This window comes from Notamacropus eugenii, chromosome 7 (assembly GCF_028372415.1).
Source record: "Notamacropus eugenii isolate mMacEug1 chromosome 7, mMacEug1.pri_v2, whole genome shotgun sequence".
Classification (NCBI taxonomy): Eukaryota; Metazoa; Chordata; class Mammalia; order Diprotodontia; family Macropodidae; genus Notamacropus; species Notamacropus eugenii.
In genome coordinates, this window is record NC_092878.1 from 5,279,510 (window position 1) to 5,303,041 (window position 23,532).

General features: G+C 38.9%; 2 long non-coding RNA genes across 2 annotated transcripts in view; both read left to right on the top strand.

Annotated features, from left to right (window-relative positions):
• The first annotated feature begins 1,072 nt into the window (after positions 1–1,072).
• LOC140514857 (uncharacterized) overlaps positions 1,073–23,532 on the top strand; it is a 36,190-nt gene continuing 13,730 nt past the window's right edge. Inside the window, exon 1 of the long non-coding RNA XR_011970750.1 lies at positions 1,073–1,275. This is a non-coding gene — a long non-coding RNA (uncharacterized lncRNA). The remainder of the gene's footprint in view (positions 1,276–23,532) is intronic.
• On the top strand, positions 10,379–12,437 carry LOC140514858 (uncharacterized). Its single transcript, XR_011970751.1, has 3 exons — positions 10,379–10,471; positions 11,173–11,224; positions 12,351–12,437. It is a non-coding gene; the product is annotated as an uncharacterized lncRNA (long non-coding RNA).

The window sequence follows — 23,532 nt, forward strand, 5'->3', positions numbered from 1 at the left end:
ACTTTAGTCTAGTTCCTGAGGTGCCAGTAGTTTGGATAAGAGATATGTCCCCTTGTCCAAGACTGAGTGATCAGAATCGTGACCCCCAGCCCCTCATTAGAATAGGTCCACCTCTCATTATAATATACATTTTCATTAATTGCTAACCAATTAGAGTCGATTGCCACTCTCAGGAATACCTCTGCTGGCACAGGCTGATTAGCATTGAGCAGGTTTCATGAGGGCTCCTTGTCAGTCAAAGACCCCTTGTGTTAATTATTTCTAACATGATTAATAACATGATTGGTTACCTAGAAACCATGCCTCTATATCCCAAATTATAGCTGGAAGACCATGGGTAGGTTATGACAGAAGCTGGACGTGATCTCTTCTCTCTACTCCTTCTTCATCATTCCATTGGTTGAAACCAACCTGTGAATATGCAGATATATACAACACATATATACTCATATTTCCACATATATGTATATATCTATAAATCTCTATCTATCTAACTCTATTTATCAGTTGCTTCCAATAGAATGGTTAAAGAGCAGAGAAAAGGATGTCATCAAACTATGTATGAAAAAAAAATAAAGATGGACTGGTTCCATGTCAAGAGCAAGGGACAACCAAAGACCAGCCCATGTGTTCCTGTCAAGAGACATTAAGGTGTCCAGCACAGTAGGTGGACACCCTATAGTAAACTTCAAGGAAAGACTTGGATAAGAATAGGCCAGGGTAGGCAGTCTTGAATGAGTTATTCTCCGCATTGTTAGAGAGAACACTCGAATCGTTAAGATCACAGATACATATGAGTGTTCGTCTGCGTGTGTGTCTATATATGTGGAGGGTGTGCCCCCAAATCTTAGATTTTTTAGCTTAAAACTGTACCAAGACTCTTGAGACAACCTGTATATGTAAGTATGTAGTCAAGGGGACATAACATAATGGAGAGGAAGCTAGTTTGCAGTCAGAAAGACTGGGCTTCCTCTCATATACACTGGCTGCATGACCTAACAATTGAAAAAAAGGTCATTTGTGACATCCCAGCCTGAGGTCTTAAAATGTCAGCCAATGTCCTGGTAAAAATGTTGCTATCCAAGAAGACATTAGACACATTTCCCATCAGTTTACAGCCATGTTTCACAGAAAATCCTGTTTACATCACTGTGCTGGAGAGGACATCGAGGAAGAGGCATTCCCTGAATCACAAAGAACGTCACATGATTTGATTTCTGACTATGATAATATTCAGAATACTGAAGGAGAATGCCAAAAGCCACACAAAAAGCGGTATAAACCCTTTATTTACTTATACATGTGCTTTTCTGATGTCTCACTTCTAACCCTATTGATCACCCTCTTCTCTTGGATTCTCTCCTCTAGGTTTCCATGACAACACTCTACCCTGGCTCTGATCCTACCTGTCTGACCACAGCCTCCCAGTCCCCAGGTCATTCCTTGTAACTGAGATTGACCCCAGGGCTCTGTGCTGGCCCCTTTTCTATTCTTCCTCTCTCTATTGCTTCACTTAATGCTTTCATCAGCTGCTTGGCTTCAGTCATCTTCTCGTTGCAGATAACTCTCAGATCTCTTGGGCCCTAACTTCTCCCCTTACCTTCAGATTCACATTTCCAGTTGGATATCTCACATATATCTTAAGCTCAACACACTCAAAATTGAACTCCTTATCTTTTCCTCTCAAACCCTCCCCCTCTTCTGAACCTCCATTATTATTGCTGAGGTCACCATTGTCCTCTCAGATACCCAGCCCCCAGCCTAGGTGTCATCCCCAACTCTTCATTCTGTCTCACCCACCATATCCAGTCAATGGTCAAATCCTGTCATTTCAACCAGGATAACATCTCTCTTATACACCCCCTTCTCTCCTCTGCCCTGGTATAGACCTCATCAGCATACCCAGATTTCTGTAATAGTCTTCTGGTTAGTTTCCTTGCCTCACATCTCTGCGTTCCAGTTCATCCTCCACTCAGCTCAAAGGGATCTTGCAAAAATGCAGATCTGACCATGCACACCTTCCCCTTTGCCACCCCCCCCCCCATTCAGTAAATTCCAGTGACTCCCATCTCCTATAGGATCAAACATAAAATCCTCTTTGGCATTCAAAGCCCCCCCATGAACTAGTCCCAGCCTACTTTTCTATCCATTTTATGCCTTGCTCATCCCATATACTCTGATCCGGTGACTGTCCTCGCACAATACACTCCATCTTCAGATTCCAGGCACTTTCACTGTGTATTCCCCATGCCTGGAATGCTCTCCTTCCTCATCCCTACCAAATTTCCCCCGTCTAAAAGAAGTCTTTCCTGATGCTTCCTTAATCTTAGTTTCTTCCCTCTATTGATTATCTCCAGTTTTTCCTGTGTATCATTTTTTAACCCAGAATCATATCTTTATTTTTAATTTTTTAAAACATTTTTCTTTAAGGTTTTGAGTTCCAAATTCTATCACTCCCTCCTTCCCTCCTCTTCCCTGAGATGGTAAGCAATCAGATGTATATCTTGTTATTGCATTTGTACACAGTTTGTTTGCATGTTGTGAGCTCCTTGAGATCATGGACCGTCTTTCTGTCCCCAGAACTTAACATAGTGCTTCGCACATAGCAGGCACTTCATACATGCTTGCTGATGGACTGACTTGCTGTGTCTCACACTGACTATTCTTGTGTTCTCTGACATCCAAACCACCATGACTTCCAGGGGTCACTGGTTACAATGCCATGCGGATTAATGACAAGGCTGTGGTGGTCACTGAAGTAATGTAGCATGCTGAGTATCTGATGTGGGTGAATTTAGTTACCCAATAAGACTGCAAACTCAGTGATGACAGAAACTATATGCTATATTGCATTCATCTGAAAAATATTTATTAGATATCTTCTGTGTTGCCAAGCACTACCAATATGAATTATCCATAGCTCTGGAAAATTTGCATTTTGGATGCATCCTATTCTAAATCAAGAATCTCATATGTCCAAGAAGAGTGATAGACAGTTCTTTGGTTTCAGAGTGCCTGATAGTAATATGGGAATCTTTTACTCTCATGTGGCATAAGGGGGAGGGAGAGGGAGGGTATCTTTGGGAGATACATAGTGCCATGTGTCATGTGTATTTAAAACATTGTGACATGATGATTTCTCTGCGTAATGTTTATATAATGTTGAATCCAATCAAGTTCCACCTTCACTGTGCTCAAGGCTGATTGTATAAAATACAGCTGATTGCAGAGGTAAGACACCTCCCTTCCCTCCAACTCAGTTCCATTTAATCTGTAAAGTTTTTACTAAGTGCTTATTACGTGCCAGGCACTGAGGAGGCAAGATTATACTGTACTGATGGGAGAAAACACATACAGCTAAGTGCATATAAAATACGAAGGAAATTTTTTTTTACTTTAATATTTTATTTTTCCTAACTACATGAAAAACAAATTAGAATACTTATTTAAAAAAATTTTTGAGTTCCAAGTTTTTCCCTCCCAGCCCCCTTTCTGAGACAACAAACAATTTGATATAGGCTATACATGTGGAATCATGCAAAAAATACTTCCCTATTAGCCATGTTGCCAAAGAAGAAAAAAAATTATGAAAAAATTAAAGTAACTAAAAAATAACATGCTTAGATCTCCAATAAGACTTTATATGTTGTTGCTCTGGATGGGAATAACATTTTTCATTACGGGTCCTTTAGGAATGGGCTTGGATCTTGTGTTGCTGAGAACAGTTAAGTCATTCACAGATGATATTGCTGTTACTGCGTTATGGTGCTAAGGAACAGGATTTGACTTGTAGGAATATGTTTTCATATATAAATACACACACACACAGATTGTCTCAACATAAATTCATTTGCATTTGTAGGTTGACTGCACATATATTCTTTACTCCCTGGAAAAACTAAAGAGCTATTGAGTCAGCTCAGTACCTTGCACATAGTAAACAGTTAATAAATATTGGATGATTTTAACTGAATGAACCTTTTTTCTTTTAAATTTTTTATTTAAATACTATTTTATTTTTTTCCCAAATACATATTAAGAAAATTTATTATCTTTCATTTTTACAAGATTTTGAGTTCCAAATTTTTCTTCCTCCCTCCCTGCCCCTGCTTATGAAAACAGTAGGCAGTTTCTTATAGTTTATTACTTGTGCTTTCATGTAAACCATATTTCCAAATTCATCACAGTTTGGGAAGAAGAAACAAATCAAAAAGAAATGAAACTGTTCAAAAGAAGAAGGTAAGCAAAAAAAAAAAAGCCTTGATTTACATTCGGAGTCCAACAGTTCATTATCTGGATATATATTTCCCTTCCTCAGTCTTTGTACTTGTCTTGCTGGTAAGAGCTGAGTCAAACATGGTTCCTCATCACACAATGTTGCTGATATTGGATACAATGTTTCCTTGGTTCTGCTCATTTCATTGCATCAGTTTGCACAAGTCTTCCCAGGTTGTTCTGAAATCCACCTGCTCATCATTTCTTAGAGCACAAAAGTAATCCATTACATTCTTATACCACACCTTGTTCAGCCATTTCCCAAATGATGGACATTCTCTCAATTTCCAATATTTTGTCAACACAAAAAGGGATACCATAAATATTTTGGGGCATGTAGGTCCTTTTCCCTTTTCTATTTCTTCAGGATACAGACCTAGTAGTGGTACTGCTAGATCACTATTTGGTTGCCCCTTGGGAATAGTTCCAAATTGCCCTCTGGAGAGATCATATCAGTTCACAACTCCACCAACAATGCATTAGCATCCCAATTTTGTCAAATTCTCTTCACAATTCATCATTTTCCTTTTGCTGTCATGTGAGCCAGTCTGATAGATGTGATACCTCAGAGCTGTTTGGAGTTTTTTGCTTATTTGTTTGTTTTGCATTTCTCTGATCAAAAGTGATGTAGAGAGCTTTTTTATGTGCCTATAGACAGCTTTGATTTCTTCATCTGAAAACTGCCTGTTCATATCCTTTGATCATTTGTCAATTGGGGAATCACATAATTTTAGAAAAGGAGATTGGAGGTCAGAGTATAGGAGACATTGAATGCCAGGTGAAGAAGTTTTAACATTATATGTTTTTGGCCAATGTGAAGTCATAGAAGCTTTCTGAGCAGGGGAGTGACATAAGCAGAACTTTCTGTTAGCATAAGTAATCTGCCAGCAGTACAAAAGAGAGACTGTAGGTAAGAGACAAGAGAGGAGAGATTTACTGGAAGGCAGTTTTGTGTAATAACTAACATACCATGTTGTCCTTTATAAGCAAAGATGGCAGTGCACAGAGAGACTTCAGTGGAGAAAAATTAATCTGAAAAAATTAACACATTACTTTCATTTCTTTTTTTTAACCTGTTGCACTACCCACTGCCCCTTATCACCTAAAGAAAAGCTCTTTCACGTAAGGAATAAATGTCATCTAGCAAGATAAGCCAACACATGAGCTGTGTCTAAAAATAAATCTCATTCTGTATCTCTGGCCCATCACTTCTTTGCTAAGAAGTGAGTGTCACACTTTATCAACAGGTTTCTCAGTCCATAACTGCTCACAGTTTTGTAGTTATTTCAGAGTTGTTTGCCTTTAGATTTTTGTGGTCCTGTGGCAGTTTTTCCTCTGATTCAGCTCATTTCACTCTGTATCAGTTCATACAAATCTTCCCAGAGTTCTTGGAATCCATATTCATGATGTCTATGATGCAATAATATTTCTTTATATTTATTTAACACAATTTGTTCACCCATCCCCCAAATTATGGACACCCTTTCCTCTACAACAAAAAGACCTACACTACTTTCCTACACACAAGCAGTGATCCTCTTCACTCTACACATGTGAAGACATTCTTGGCATTATGGCTATAGATATCCTTTGTCAGATTTTTGCTTTTTGAAACTTTGGCTTTTCAATGCCATTTGAACATGTCAGAGTTTTAAGGGACTGTAGAAGCTATCTAACAAAAAATGTATTTATTTTAAAGATACCTAATTCAAAGTTCCACAAATGGGTTGATTAGTCTTGATTCCTACTTAGAAATCTCATCTTTTGGTATGGGAGAAAGATGGCTGGATTTGAATTCAGGAGACCTGCTTTATAGCTATGTGACCCTGAGGAAGTTACTCGGCCTCTCTGAGTCTCAGTTCCCCATTTGAAAAATGTAGTAGAGAGGAGGTTAAACTTCTAAAGATCCTTTTGTAGCTCTAATCTATGTTCCTATGACCTTTTATAACCTTCAAATTAACCACTGAATGGAATTCCAGCTCCTTAACCTGTATTCAAAGGTTTTCAAAGTCATCCCATTTTATCTTTGTAGCCTTATTTGCTAAGACACTCTTAGGGGAGGGGTACTTTGGATAAGAGATAAGTCTCCTTGTCCAGGACTGAGTGACCAGAATCATGTCCCCAGCCCCTCATTAGAAAGGGTCCACCTTCTATTATAATATTCATTCTTCTCATAATTGGTAACCAATCAGAGTCAATTGCTACCCTCAGGAATACCCACTTGTTCCAAGGGTATATTAGCATTGAGAGGGTTCTGTAAGGGGTCTTCACCATTTAAGAGTACAACTTAGCCCTTTTATTAATTATTTCCAGAATGAATAATTACTCAGAAACTATGTGTCTTGAACTTTTTATACATCCCAAGTTATAACTGGAAGACAATGGATAAGCTGTGATAGAGTGTGTGTACACAACATATTTTCTGTGATACTTCTTTTTCTTCTTCTTCACCATTCCATTGGTTGAAATCTACATATAGATATGCAGATACATACAAAATATATATATATATACACATATTTCTGCTTAATATCTATATATATTTATATCTATCTATATATATAATTCTCTATAAATCTATGTCTATCCTATGTATCTATTTATGTTGCTTGCAATAGAATGGTTAAAGAATAGTAGAGAAAATGATGTCATCAAACTATGTATGAGAAAGAAAGTTGATCTGGTTCCATGTCAAGAGTAAGGGATAACCAAAGGCCAGCCAATGTACTCTTCAGGTATATTTTCCAGATCAAGAGGCATTGATGCCCAGCACATTAGGTGGGTAAAAAACTATGGCAACCTTAAGGGAAAGATTTGCACAAGAGTAGTCCAGGGTGGACAGGTTGGATGAGTTACAACTCTGCACTGTTAGAGAGAATACTTGAATCAATAAGATCCCAGATACATATGAGTGTATATAAGTATATGTGGTCTATATATATGTAGGGTATCCACCCAAATCTTAAGGTTTTTTTCGCTTAACAGTGTATCAAAACTCTTTTTAAAAAAAAAAAATATTTATTTATTTAACTTTTAACATTCATTTTCACAAAATTTTGGGTTTCACATTTTCTCCCCTTTTGTGCCCTCCCCCCACCGCAAAACACCAAGCATTCTAATTGCCCCTATCACCAATCTGCTCTCTCTTCTATCATCCCTCTCTGCCCTTGTCTCCATCTTCTCTTTTGTCCTGTAGGGCCAAATAACTTTCTATACCCCTTTACCTGTATTTCTTATTTCCTAGTGGCAAGAACAGTACTCAACAGTTGTTCCTGAAACTTTGAGTTCCAACTTCTGTTCCTCCCTCCCTCCCCACCCCTTCCCTTTGGAAGGTAAGCAATTCAACATAAGCCAAATCTGTGTAGTTTTGCAAATGACTTCCATAATAGTTGTGTTGTATAAGACTAACTATATTTCCCTCCATCCTATCCTGCCCCCCATTACTTCTATTCTCTCTTTTGATCCTGTCCCTCCCCATGAGTGTCAACCTCAAATTGCTCCCTCCTCCCCATGCCCTCCCTTCCATCATCCCCCCCACCCTGCTTATCCCCTTATCCCCCACTTTCCTGTATTGTAAGATAGGTTTTCATACCAAAATGAGCGTGCATTTTATTCCTTCCTTTAGTGGAATGTGATGAGAGTAAACTTCATGTTTTTCTCTCACCTCCCCTCTTTATCCCTCCACTAATAAGTCTTTTGCTTGCCTCTTTTATGAGAGATAATTTGCCCCATTCCATTTCTCCCTTTCTCCTCCCAATACATTTCTGTCCCACTGCTTGATTTTATTTTTTTAAGATATGATCCCATCCTCTTCAATTCACTCTGTGCACTCTGTCTCTATGTGTGTGTGCATGTGCATGTGCTGTGTGTGTGTGTAATCCCACCCAGTACCCAGATACTGAATAGTTTCAAGAGTTACAAATATTGTCTTTCCATGTAGGAATGTAAACAGTTCATCTTTTGTAAGTCTCTTATGACTTCTCTTTGCTGTTTACCTTTTCATGCTTCTCTTCATTCTTGTGTTTAAAAGTCAAATTTTCTTTTCAGCTCTGGTCTTTTCATCAAGAATGCTTGAAAGTCCTCTATTTCATTGAAAGACCAATTTTTCCCCTGAAGTATTATACTCAGTTTTGCTGGGTAGGTGATTCTTGGTTTTAGTCCTAGTTCCTTTGACTTCTGGAATATCCTATTCCACTCCCTTCAGTCTCTTAATGTAGAAGCTGCTAGATCTTGTGTTATCCTGATTGTATTTCCACAATACTTGAATTGTTTCTTTCTAGCTGCTTGCAATATTTTCGCCTTGACCTGGGAACTCTGGAATTTGGCCACAATGTTCCTAGGAGTTTCTCTTTTTGGATCTCTTTCAGGCAGTGATCTGTGGATTCCTTGAATACTTATTTTGCCCTCTGGTTCTAGAATCTCAGGGCAGTTTTCCTTGATAATTTCATGAAAGATGATGTCTAGGCTCTTTTTTTGATCATGGCTTTCAGGTAGGCCCATAATTTTTAAATTGTCTCTCCTGGATCTATTCTCCAGGTCAGTTGTTTTTCCAATAAGATATTTCACATTCTCTTCCATTTTTTCATTCTTTTGTTTTTGTTTTGTGATTTCTTGGTTTCTCATAAAGTCATTGGCCTCCATCTGTTCCATTCTAATTTTGGAAGAACTATTTTCTTCAGTGAGATTTTGAACCTCTTTTTCCATTTGTCTAATTCTGCTTTTGAAAGCATTCTTCTCCTCATTGGCTTTTTGAACCTTTTTTGCCAATTGTGTTAGGCTATTTTTCAAGGTGTTATTTTCTTCAGCATTTTTTTGGGTCTCCTTTAGCAGGGTGTTTAATTGTTTTTCATGCTTTGTTTGCATGTCTCTCATTGCTCTTCCCAGTTTTTCCTCCACCTCTCTAACTTGGTTTTCAAAATCCTTTTTGAGCTCTTCCATGGCCTGAGACCATTGAGTGGGCTGGGATACAGAAGCCTTGACTTCTGTGTCTTTGCCTGATGGTAAGCATTGTTCTTCCTCATCAGAAAGGAAGGGAGGAAATACCTGTTCACCAAGAAAGTAACCTTCTATAGTCTTATTTTTTTTCCCTTTTCTGGGCATTTTCCCAGCCAGTGACTTGACTTCTAAATATTCTCTTCACCCCCACTTCACTTCCAGATCCGCCCAGCCAGAGCTTGGGGTCTGAGATTCAAATGCTGCTTCCCAGCCTCAGGGCTTCAGCAGGGGCGGGGCTGCTATTCAGTGTGAGATCAAGTTCAGGTGCTCAGGTGGGGGCAGGGCTGCCACAAGAGCTCATTTCCCTCAGGGGATTTATGCAGAGACCTTCAACAATGGATCTGGACTCCTGCCTGCTTGGGGAACCCTTGTCTGCTCCCGCCTCTGCTGCTGCCTCCTGAGGGAGCCTGAGTCATGGGGGCACCCCACTCCCCTCTCAACCCGCCAAAGAGACCCTCTCACCAACCCCCATCACCTGTGGGTGGAGGGACCTGCGTGGCTGCTGGAGATCCTGTCCCTGAAGCCTGCTCGGATCTGCTCCTCTCAGTGCCGCGTGGGCGAGGCAGGGCTGGGTTCTGCTCTGGGTCCGCAGCGCGAAGGACCTTTTGCGAGAGGTTTGCAGGGCTCTCTGGAACAGAAATCTTATCTGCTCCACTGTTCTGTGGCCTCTGCTGCTCCAGAATTCGCCGGGGGTTCTTTTTTACAGATATTTTATGGGCTGTGGGTTCGGAGCTAGCTTATGTGTGTCTGTCTACTCCGCCATCTTGGCTCCACCCCCCAGTGTACCAAAACCCTTGAGACAACCTGCATCCATGTATGTAGTCAAGGGGACATAAAATACTAGACAGGAAGCCAGTTTGGAGTCACAAAGACTGGGCTTTCTCTCACATACACTGGCTGTGTGACCTAACAATTGAAAAAAAAAGGTCATTCCTGACATCCCAGTTTGAGGCCTTAAAAAAATGTCAGCCAGTGTTCTGGCAAATATCGCTATGGAACAAAAACCGAGACATATTTGCCATCACTTCACAGCCATGTTTCAAAGAAAGGCCTTTTTACACCACTATACTCGAGAGAACATGGATGAAGAGGTATTGACTGAAGCACAGAGAGCAGTACACGATTTGATTTGTGATTATAAGAATATTGAGGGTACTTCAATAGGAGAGGATGGAGAACTCCATAAACCAAACAAAAAGCGGTATAAACTATTGCCTTATAAATGTGCTTTTCTGATGTCTCACTTCTGACTCTGTTTATCAACCTCTTCTCTCTAGGTTTCTACCCTGGCTCTCCTCCAACCTGTCTGACCACAGCTTCCCAGTCCCCAGGTCATTCCTTGTAACTGAGGTTGACCTCAGGGCTCTGTGCTGGCCCCTTTTCTCTTCTCCCTCTCTCTACTGTTTCACTTAATGCTTTCATCAGCTGCTGTGGTTTCAGTTATCTTCTCGTTGCAGATAGATACATAGACAGACAGATAGACAGATCTATATCTATCTATCTCTATATATACATACTTATACACACACATTGACTCAACATAAATGCATTTGCTTTTGTAGCTTGACTGCACTTATATTCTTTACTCCCTGGAAAATCAAAGAACAAGATGTTATTGAGTCAACTCAGTGCCTTGCACATTGTAGACAGCTAGTAAATATTTGATGATTTTAATTGAATCAACTTTTTTCCTTAAAATTTTTTTTATTTAAATAGCATTTTATTTTTTCCCAAATACATATTAAGAAAATTTATTATCATTCATTTTTACAAGATTTTGAGTTCCAAATTTTTCTTCCTCCCTCCCTGCCCTCCCTGCCCCCCCTTATGAAAATAGTAGGCAGTTTCTTATAGTTTATTACACGTGCTTTCATGTAAACCATATTTCCAAATTCATCACAGTGCGGGAAGAAGAAGCAAATTAAAAAGAAGAGAAACCCTTAGAAACAACAAGGTAAGCAAAAAAAAAAAAAAAAAAAAGACCTGTATTCAGTGTCCACCAGTGCTTTATCTGAATTTGCATTTTCCTTCCTGAGTCCTTTGTACTTGTCTTGGATTACTGTGTTGCTGGTAAGAGCTGAGTCAAACATGGTTCCTCATCACACAATGTTGCTGATACTGGATACAATGTTTCCTTGGTTCTGCTCATTTCATTGCATCAGTTTGCACAAGTCTTCCCAGGTTGTTCTGAAATCCACCTGCTCATCATTTCTTAGAGCACAAAAGTAATCCATTACATTCTTATACCACACCTTGTTCAGCCATTTCCCAAATGATGGACATTCTCTCAATTTCCAATATTTTGTCAACACAAAAAGGGATACCATAAATATTTTGGGGCATGTAAGTCCTTTTCCCTTTTCTATTTCTTCAGGATACAGACCTAGTAGTGGTACTGCTAGATCACTATTTGGTTGCCCCTTGGGAATAGTTCCAAATTGCCCTCTGGAGAGATCATATCAGTTCACAACTCCACCAACAATGCATTAGCATCCCAATTTTGTCAAATTCTCTTCACAATTCATCATTTTCCTTTTGCTGTCATGTGAGCCAGTCTGATAGATGTGATACCTCAGAGCTGTTTGGAGTTTTTTGCTTATTTGTTTGTTTTGCATTTCTCTGATCAAAAGTGATGTAGAGAGCTTTTTTATGTGCCTATAGACAGCTTTGATTTCTTCATCTGAAAACTGCCTGTTCATATCCTTTGATCATTTGTCAATTGGGGAATCACATAATTTTAGAAAAGGAGATTGGAGGTCAGAGTATAGGAGACATTGAATGCCAGGTGAAGAAGTTTTAACATTATATGTTTTTGGCCAATGTGAAGTCATAGAAGCTTTCTGAGCAGGGGAGTGACATAAGCAGAACTTTCTGTTAGCATAAGTAATCTGCCAGCAGTACAAAAGAGAGACTGTAGGTAAGAGACAAGAGAGGAGAGATTTACTGGAAGGCAGTTTTGTGTAATAACTAACATACCATGTTGTCCTTTATAAGCAAAGATGGCAGTGCACAGAGAGACTTCAGTGGGGAAAGATTAATCTGAAAAAATTAACACATTAATTTCATTTCTCTTTTTTTAGCTCTACCACTACCCACTGCCCCTTATCACCTAAGGAGAAGCTCTCTCACATAAGGAATAAATGTCATCTAGCAAGATAAGCCAACACATGAGCTGTGTCTAAAAATAAATCTCACTCTGTATCTCTGGCCCATCACTTCTTCGCTAAGAAGTGAGTGTCACACTTTATCAACAGGTTTCTCAGTCCATAACTGCTCACAGTTTTGTAGTATTTCAGAGTTGTTTGCCTTTAGGTTTTTGTGGCCCTGTGAAAATGTTTCCTCTGATTCAGCTCATTTCACTCTGTATCAGTTCATACAAATCTTCCCAGATTTCTTGGAATCCATATGCATGATGTCTATGATGCGATAATATTTTATTTATATATTTATAATATATATATAATATATAAATAATATATTTATTATTATATAAATTATATATATTTATATAAAATATAAATAATATATTTATTTAACAGAATTTGTTCACCCATCCCCCAATTTATGGACACCCTTTCTTCTACAACAAAACGACCTACACTACTTTCCTACACACAAGCAGTGATCCTCTTCACTCTACACATGTGAAGACATATTGGCATTATAGCTATAGATATCCTTTGTCAGATTTTTGCTTTTTGAGACTTTGGCTTTTCAATGCCATTTGAATGTGTCAGAGTTTCAAGGGGACTACAGAAAATATTTAACAAAAAACTCCCTTAAACTTTCTTATTTTAACTATAGCTAATTCAAAGTTCCACAAATAGATTGGTTATCTTTGATTCCTGCTTAGAAATCTCATCTTTTGGTATGGGAGAAAGATGGCTGGATTTGGATTCAGGGGATCTGCTTTATAACTATGTGACCCTGAGGAAGTTACTTGGCCTCTCTGAGTCTCAGTTCCCCATTTGAAAAATGAAGTAGAGAGAAGGTTAAACGCTAAAGATCTTTTTGTAGCTCTAATCTATGTTCCTATGACCTCTTATAACCTTCAAATTAACCACTGAATGGAATTCCAGCTCCTTAACCTGTATTCAAAGGCCTTCAAAGTCATCCCATTTTATCTTTGTAGCCTTATTTGCTAAGACACCCCTGGGGGGGGGGTAGTTTGGATAAGAGATAAGTCTCCTTGTCCAAGACTGAGTGACCAGAATCATGTCCCCCAGCCCCTCATTAGAAGGGGTCCACCTCTTATTATAATATTCATTATTCTCATAATTGTTAACCAATTAGAGTCAATTGCTACCCTCAGCAACACCCACTTGTTCCAAGGGCATATTAGCATTGAGTGGGTTCCATGAGGGGTCTTCACCATTCACGAGTACAACTTAGCCCTTTTATTAATTATTTCAAGCGTGAATAATTACTCAGAAACTATGTGTCTTGAACTTTTTATACATCCCAAGTTATAGCTGGAATAGATTGTGATAGAGTGTGTGTACACAACATATTTTCTGTGATCCTTCTTTTTCTTCTTCACCATTCCATTGGTTAAAATCTACATATAGATATGCAGATACATACAAAACATATATACATATATATTTCTGCATACATGTATATGTATCTATAAATCTACCCTACGTATCTATCTATTTATGTTGCTTACAATAGAATGGTTAAAGAAAAGTAGAGAAAATGTCATCAAACTATTTTTTTAATTTTATTTTACTTTTAATTAACTTATTTATTTAACTTTTAACATTCATTTTCACAAAATTTTGGGTTCCAAATTATCTCCCCTTTTGTCCCCTCCCCCCACTCCAAAACACCAAGCATTCTAATTGCCCCTATCACCAATCTGCTCTCTCTTCTATCATCCCTCTCTGCCCTTGTCTCCATCTTCTCTTTTGTCCTGTAGGGCCAAATAACTTTCTATACCCCTTTACCTGTATTTGTTATTTCCTAGTGGCAAGAACAATACTCGACAGTTGTTCCTAAAACTTTGAGTTCCAACTTCTTTTCCTCCTTCCCTCCCCACCTCTTCCCTTTGGAAGGCAAGCAGTTCAATATAGGGCAAATCTGTGTAGATTTCCAAATGACTTCCATAATAGTTGTGTTGTATAAGACTAACTATATTTCCTTCCATCCTATCCTGCCCCCATTACTTCTATTCTCTCTTTTGATCCTGTCCCTCCCCATGAATGTCGACCTCAAATTGCTCCCTCCTCCCCATGCCCTCCCTTCCATCATCCCCCCCACCCTGCTTATCCCCTTATCCCCCACTTTCCTGTATTGTAAGATAGGTTTTCATACCAAAATGAGCGTGCATTTTATTCCTTCCTTTAGTGGAATGTGATGAGAGTAAACTTCATGTTTTTCTCTCACCTCCCCTCTTTATCCCTCCACTAATAAGTCTTTTGCTTGCCTCTTTTATGAGAGATAATTTGCCCCATTCCATTTCTCCCTTTCTCCTCCCAATACATTTCTCTCTCACTGCTTGATTTCATTTTTTAAAGATATGATCCCATCCTCTTCAATTCACTCTGTGCACTCTGTCTCTTATGTGTGTGTGCATGTGCGTGTGCATGTGTGTGTGTGTGTAATCCTACCCAGTACCCAGATACTGAATGGTTTCAAGAGTTACAAATATTGTCTTTCCATGTAGGAATGTAAACAGTTCAACTTTAGTAAGTCCCTCATGACTTCTCTTTGCTGTTTACCTTTTCATGCTTCTCTTCATTCTTGTGTTTGAAGGTCAAATTTTCTTTTCAGCTCTGGTCTTTTCATCAAAAATGCTTGAAAGTCCTCTATTTCATTGAAAGACCAATTTTTCCCCTGAAGTATTATACTCAGTTTTGCTGGGTAGGTGATTCTTGGTTTTAGTCCTAATTCCTTTGACTTCTGGAATATCCTATTCCATGCCCTTTGATCCCTTAATGTAGAAGCTGCTAGATCTTGTGTTATCCTGATTGTATTTCCACAATACTTGAATTGTTTCTTTCTAGCTGCTTGCAATATTTTCGCCTTGACCAAGGAACTCTGGAATTTGGCCACAATGTTCCTAGGAGTTTCTCTTTTTGGATCTCTTTCAGGCAGTGATCTGTGGATTCCTTGAATACTTATTTTGCCCTCTGGTTCTAGAATCTCAGGGCAGTTTTTCTTGATAATTTCATGAAAGATGATGTCTAGGCTCTTTTTTTGATCATGGCTTTCAGGTAGGCCCATAATTTTTAAATTGTCTCTCCTGGATCTATTTTCCAGGTCAGTTGTTTTTCCAATGAGATATTGCACATTATCTTCCATTTTGTCATTCTTTTGTTTTTGTTTTGTGATTTCTTGGTTTCTCATAAAGTCATTGGCCTCCATCTGTTCCATTCTAATTTTGAAAGAACTATTTTCTTCAGTGAGCTTTTGAACCTCCTTTTCCCTTTGTCTAATTCTGCTTTTGAAAGCATTCTTCTCCTCATTGGCTTTTTGAACCTCTTTTGCCAATTGAGTTAGCCTGTTTTTCAAGGTGTTATTTTCTTCAGCATTTTTTGGGTCTCCTTTAGCAGGGTGTGGACCTGCTTTTCATGCTTTTCTTGCATCTGTCTCATTTCTCTTCCCAGTTTTTCCTCCACCTCTCTAACTTGATTTTCAAAATCCTTTTTGAGCTCTTCCATGGCCTGAGACCATTGAGTGGGCTGGGATACAGAAGCCTTGACTTCTATGTCTTTCCCTGATGGTAAGCATTGTTCTTCCTCATCAGAAAGGAAGGGAGGAAATACCTGTTCACCAAGAAAGTAACCTTCTATAGTCTTATTTTTTTTCCCTTTTCTGGGCATTTTCCCAGCCAGTGACTTGACTTCTAAATATTCTCTTCACCCCCACTTCACCTCCAGATCTGCCCAGCCAGAGCTTGGGGTCTGAGATTCAAATGCTGCTTCCCAGCCTCAGGGCTTCAGCAGGGGCGGGGCTGCTCTTCAGTGTGAGATTAAGTTCAACTGCTCAGGTGGGGGCAGGGCCACCTCATGGGACTCAGTTCCCTCAGGGGGTTTATGCAGAGACCTTCAACAATGGATCTGGGCTTCTGCCTGCTTGGGGAGCCCCAGTCTGCTCCTGCCTCCACTGCTGCCTCCCAAGGGGGCCTGAGTTATGGGGGCACCCCACTCCCTTCTCGACCCGCCAAAGAGACCCTCTCACTGACCATTGTCACCTGTGGGTGGAGGGACCTGCGCGGCCGCTGGAGATTCCGTCCCTGAAGCCTGCTCGGATCTGCTCCTCTTGGTGCTGCAGCTGAGGCAGAGCTAGGCTCGGCTCCGTGTCCGCAGCGTGAGGGACCTTTTGCAAGAGGTTTGCAGGGCTCTCTGTAACAGAAATCTCATCTGCTCCACTGTTCTGTGGCTTCTGCTGCTCCAGAATTCGCCAGGGGTTCTTTTTTTACAGATATTTTATGGGCTGTGGGTTCGGAGCTAGTGTATGTGTGTCTGTCTACTCCACCATCTTGTCTCCGCCCCCTCATCAAACTATGTATGAGAAAAAAAGATGATCTGGTTCCATGTCAAGAGTAAGGGACAACCAAAGGCCAGCCAATGTACTCTTCAGGCATATTTTGCAGGTCAAGAGGCATTAAAGTGCTCAGCACATTAGGTGGGCAAAAAACTATGGTAACCTTAAGGGAAAGACTTGCACAAGAGTAGCCCAGGGTGGCCAGGGTTGGATGAGTTACAACTCTGCCTTGTTAGAGAGAATACTTGAATCATTAAGAACACAGATACATGTGAGTGTGTGTGCGTATATGTGCTCTATATATGTGTAGAGTGTCCACCCAAATCTTAGGGTTTTTTTAGCTTACAAGTATATACCAAAACTCTTGAGACAACCTCCATGCATGTATGTAGTCAAGGGGACATAAGATACTGGAGAGGAAGCCACTTTGGAGTCACAAAGACTGGGCTTCCTCTCACATATACTGGCTGTGCAACCTAACAACTGGAAAAAAAAAAGGTCATTTGTGACATCCAAACCTGAGGCCTTAACGCCAATTTCTTCTAAAAACTTTGCTATCCAAGAACACATTAGACATATTTCCCATCAGTTCACTGCCATCTTTCACAGAAAAGCCTTCTTACACCACTATACTAGAGAGACATGGAGGAAGAGGTATTCACTGGAGCCCAAAGAACATCACGTGATTGAATTTCTCATTATAAGGATATTCAGGGTATCCCATTAGGAGAGGATAGAGAACTCCATAAACCACACAAAAAGCAGTATAAACTACTGCTTTATAAATGTGCTTTTCTGATGTCTCACTTCTGAGGCTGTTGATCAGCCTCTTCTCTTGGATTCTCTCCTCTAGGTTTCCATGACAACACTCTACCCTGGCTCTGCTCCTACCTGTCTGACCACAGCCTCCCAGTCCCCAGGTCATTCCTTGTAACTGAGATTGACCCCAGGGCTCTTGTGCTGGCCCCTTTCCTCTTCTCCCTCTCTCTACTGTTTCACTTAGTGTGCTCTCATCAGCTGCTGTGGTTTCAGTTATGTTCACATTGCAGGTAACTCTTACATCCATTAGCCCTAACTTCCCTCCTTACTTTTGGACTCACATTTCCAATTATCTTCATTTGGATGTTTTTTAGATATTTTAAGCTCAACACATCCAAAACTGAAGACCTCCCCCTCTTTTAAACTTCCATTACTGCTGTTGAGGGCATCATTGTCTTCTCAGATACCTAGCCCCTATCCTAAGTGTCATCTCCAACTCTTCTTTCTTTCTCACCCACCATATCCAGTCAATGGTCAAATCCTGTCATTTCTACCAGGATAACATCTCTCTTATATACCGCCTTCTCTCCTCTGCCCTGGTGTAGACCTCATCATCTCATATCCAGAGTTCTGCAATAGTCTCCTGGTTATTTTCCCTGCCTCAAGTCTCCCTATTCCAGTTCATCCTCCACTCAGCTACCAAAGGGATCTTCCAAAAATGTGGATTTGACCATGTCACTTCCCCTCCTTCCCCCAGAGCTTTAGTGTCCCCATTTTCCCACATCCTCTGCAACATTCATCATTTTCCTTTTTTGTCATATTAACCAATCTAATTGGTGTAAAAGTAATATTTCAGAGTTGTTTTATTGGTATTTCCCTGATCAAAAGTGATTTAGCGCTCTTCGTAATGTATCTATAGATAGCTTTGATGTCTTCATCTGAGAGCTGCTTGTTCATGTCTTTTGACCATTTGTCAGCTGGGGAATGACTTGTATTCTCTTAAATTTGAAACCATTCTCTTTATATTTTGAGAAATGAGGCCTTTTTCAGACACTTGCTGTTAAGATTACTTCCCAGTTTTCTGCTTTCCTTCTAATCTTGATTGCATTGGTTTTATTTGTACAAAAGCTTTTCAATTTAATATTATCACAATTATCCACTCTACTCTTAATAATGCTCTCTCTCTTGTTTGGTCATGAATTCTTCCCCTTCCTGTAGATCTGACCCCAACAGATTATTCCTTGCTCTTCTAATTTGATGACTTTGTCATCTATGGTACTTTTTAGCAAGATGTAGTTTCCTTCCTTATCTCTTTTAATTAGGTCTATTTTTGTTTTTACTTTGTCCTAATATCAGGATTACTACCACTGCCTTTTTTTTTTTACTTCAGCCAAAGCATAATAGATTCTGCCTCTGTCTGGCCTCTGGAGGTTACCTGTTTGCCGGGGGCTACACTGAAGCATGGTGGGAGGGAGGGGTGGGGTACCTTGCTCTGTCATTTCATGAAAGAAGGCACAGGCCCAAAGGGGAAAAAAAAACATGAAAAAATGTAGAAAGTGAAAAATAGTATGTGTTGATCTGCATTCAGACTCATCAGTTCTCTGGAGCTGGATAGCATTTTTCATCAGAAGTCCTTTGGAATTGTCTTTGGAACACTGTATTGCTAAGTCATTCAGTATTGCTGGATGTACGATGTTCTCCTGGTTCTGCTCATTTCACTCAGCATCAGTTCATGTAAGTCTTTCCAGATTTTTGTGAAATCAGCCTGTGCATCATTTCTTTTATAGTACAATAATATTTCATTACAATCACATACTACAATTTGTTCATCCATTCCCAACTGATGAACTCCCCTCAATTTCCAATTTGTCAATACAAATTTGTCAATACAAAAATAGCTGCTATTAAATAATTTTGTACAGATTGGTTTTTCCCCCTACCTCCTTAAAAAAAAATCTCTTTGGGATACAGACCTAGTAAAAGTATTGCTAGATCAAATGGTATGCACAGTTTTATAGCCCTTTGGGCATAGTTCCAAACTGTTCTCTAGAATGGTTGGATCAGTTCACAACTCCAAAAACAGTGCATTCAGTCCCAACTTTGTCATATTCCCTCCAACTTTTACTATTTTCCTTTTCTGTCATATTAGTGTGTTGACAATGCATTTTTGCTTATTGTTCACTTATTCCTATGCTCTCTAGTATTTTTTAACTGGAATGGGTATTACATTTTGTCAAAGTTTTCTTCTGTATCTATTGAGATAATCATATGATTTCTGCTGGTTTTGCTATTAATATGGTCAATTATGCTGATAGTTTTCCTAATATTGAACCAGTCTTGGATTTGTTGTATAAATTCTACCTGGTCATAGCACAGGATCTTTGGGATATATTGTTATAATTTCCTTGCTAATATTTTATTTAAAATTTTTGCATTGATATTCATTAGGGAAATCGGTCTATAGTTTTCTTTCTCTGGTTTGGTTCTTTCTAGGTATCAGCACCACATTTATGTCATAAAAAGAACTTGGTAGGACTCCTTCTTTGCTTATTTTCCCAAATAGCTTATATACTACTGGAATTTTGTTCTTTAAATGTGTTGTAGAATTCACTTGTGAATCCATATGGCCCTGAGGAGTTTTTCTTAGGGAATTAATTAATGGCTTGCTCAATTTCTCTTTCTGAAATAGAATTAAGTATTCTATGTCCTCTTCTGTTGATGTGGCAATTTATACTTTTGTAAATATTTTTCCATTTCCTTTAGATTGCCAGATTTATTGGCATATAATTGAGCAAAATAATTCCTAATGATTGTTTTAATTTCTTCTTCCTTCATGGTGAATTCACCTTTTTTATTTTTAATACTGGTAATTTGGTTTTCTTCCTTCTTTTAAAATCATATTTGCCAAAGGTTTATCTATTATATTTGTTACATTCACACACACACACACACACACACACACGCATGCACACACACAAAACCAGCTCCTAGTTTTATTTGTTATTTGTTAGTTTGTAAGCTTTTCTTACTTTTAATTTTATTAATCTCACCCTTGGTTTTCAGGATTTCCATTTTGCTGTTCAATTGGGGATTTAAAATCTGTTTTTTTCTAGTGTTTTTTAGCTGCATGCCCAGTTCATCGACCTGCTCTTTGTCTATTTTATTAATGTAAGCCTTTAGAAATATAAATTTCCTCTAAGTACTGCTTTGGCCGCATCCCACAAATTTTAGTATGTCCTAATGAAATTATTGATTGTTTCTATAATTTGTTTTTTGACCTACTCATTCTTTAGGATTAGATTATTTAGTTTCCAACTCATTTTCATCTATTTTTCCATACCCTTTATTAAAAGTAATTTTATTGCATCAGGATCTGAAATGGATGCATTTATTATTTCTACCTTTCTGCATTTGATTGTTTTTTAATGGCCTAATACATGGTCAAATTTTGTTCTGCTGAGTTTGTCCTGTTTATTTTGTGGTTAGATTCATCTAGTTCTGAGAGGGGAAAGTTGAGGTCCCCCACTAGTAGAGTTTTACTGGCTCTTTCCTCCTATCACTCATGTAACTGCTTTAAAAATTTGGATGCTATACCATTTGGTGTGCATACATGTTTAGTACTGATTTTACTTCATTGTCTATGGTAACTTTTAGCAAGATGTCGTTTCCATCCTTTAACTCTTTTAATTAAGTCCCTTTTTGCTTTTGTTTTATCTTACATCACAATTGCTACCCCTGCTTGTTTTACTTTAGGTGAAGCATAATCGATTCTGCTCCAGCCTTTGACCTTCGCTCTGTTTCTTGTAAACAACATAGTGTAGGATTATGTTTTTTAATCCACTCTACTCTCCACTTCCACTTTACGAGAGAAGTTCGTCCCATTCTCATTCACAGTTATGACTACCAACTATATTTCCCTCCATCCTGCTTTTTCCCTGCTTACATATCTTTCTCTCCTTCCTTTCACCCTGTCCTTCTCCACCAGCGTCTTGCTTCTGATCAATGGCTTCCTCAATCTGCCCTCCCTTTCATCACCTTCCTACCCTTTTCTTTTCTCACTCCCTTCCTGCTTCTGCGTGGTAAGATAGATTTCTGTAGTCAACTATATATGTATGTTTACTCTGAGCCAAATTCAATGAGAGTTCAAGATTCAAGAGATGTTCACCTTCCTCCCTTCTTTCACTCCACTATAACAGGTCTTTCACACCCTGTCATATGAGACAATTTACCCCATTCCTTTACTAATTTACCCATTCCATACTCCTTTCCCTCTTTTCCAGTGCAATCCTCTTTCTCACCCCTTTTTTTACATCATCCCATCGAAGTCAACCTTATACCCACACCCTCTGTTTATGTATGCTCCTTCTAACTGTCCAAATAATGATAAAGTTCTTAAGAGTTACAAGTATCACATTTCCATGTAGGGATGTAAACAGTTTAACTTCATTGAACAACTTATGGTTTCTCTTTTCTGTTTACCAATTTTATGTTTCTGTTGAGTTGTATTCATAAATTGAATTTTCTGTTTAACTATGGTCTTTCATCAGGAATGTTTGAAATTCCTCTAATTCACTAAGTTTCCATTTTTTCCCCTGAATGATTATACTCAGTTTTGCTGGTTAGATGATTCTTGATTGGAATCCAAACTTCTTTGCCTTGCAGAAAATTATTTTTTAATCTGATCAGATCCTTTGATGTAGAAGTTGCTAGATCCTGTTTAATATCCTGACTGTGGCTCCCTGATATTTGAATTGTTTCTTTTCTGGCTGTGTGCAATATTTTCTCCCTGAACTGAGAGTTCTGGAATTTGACTATAATTTTCATTTTGCGATTTCTTTTAGGAGGTGGATTCTTTGAATTACTATTTTACTCTCTGGTTCTAGGAAATGAGGGCAATTTTCCTTGATAATTTCTTGAAACATGCTGTCCAGGCTCTTTTTTGATCATGGTTTTTAGGTAGTATTCTTGTATTCAAGAATTCTTCAATTTTATCTCCTCAATCAATTGTCCAAGTAAGTTGTTTTTCAGTGAGATATTTCACATTTTCTTTTATTTTTTCATTCTTTTGATTTTGTTTGATTGTTTCTTTCATGGAGTCATTAGTTTCCACTTGCCCAATTCTAATTTTTAAGGAATTATTATTTTCTTCCATTAGATTTTGTACTTCTTTTCCATTTGGCCAAATATATTTTTTCAGGAGTTGTTTTCTTCAGTGAATTTGCACTTTTCTTTCCATTTTTGCACTCCCTTTCCCAAGCTGTTAACTGTTTTTTTCCCTGATTCTCTTGCATAACTCTCATTTCTTTTCCCAGTGTTTCTTCTACCATTCTTATTTGGTTTTTTGAATCCTTTTTAGGCTCTCCCAGGAGCTCTTTGGGCCTGAGATGATTTCATAGTTCACTTGGAGGCTTTGGATGTAGGCATTTTGACACTGTTGTCCTCTTCTGCGTTTGTATTTTATCTTCTCTGTTGCCATAGTAGCTTTTTATGGTCAGTTATTTGTTTCTTTGTCTTTTGCTCATTTCCAGCCTATTTATTCACCATTAAAGTTGAGTTCTGCTCCTGAGGTACATGGGGTTGCATCCTGTGCTGCTTGTCCTTGGGTCCAGGGGCCTAACCAGGTGTCTGGGGCACCAGGGCCTATGGGCTTGGTCATCCTTAATGAGCTGTGGGCTGTAGGCCCCACAGCGGGCATTGGACCTGTTACGCCAGGTCCATGGGGCCTCAGTTGCTGACCTGTACTGGGTCCTGGGGCCTTCCGCTGGATTACCCAGACACCACCTGCTCTGGGCTTCACACCACTTTTACCCAAGGGAGACAAACCTTTCCTGTGGTCCTTCTAAATTGTCTTGGGCTGGAAAATTGTTTAACTCTGTTCTTATGTGAGTTCTGCTACTCCAGAATTAGTTTTAAAGACATTTTTTAAAAATTGTTTGGAAGGGATTTTGGGAGAGCTCAGGTAAATTCCTATCTTTTTTCTACCTTCTTCAGTTCACCTCATGTGAAATCTTT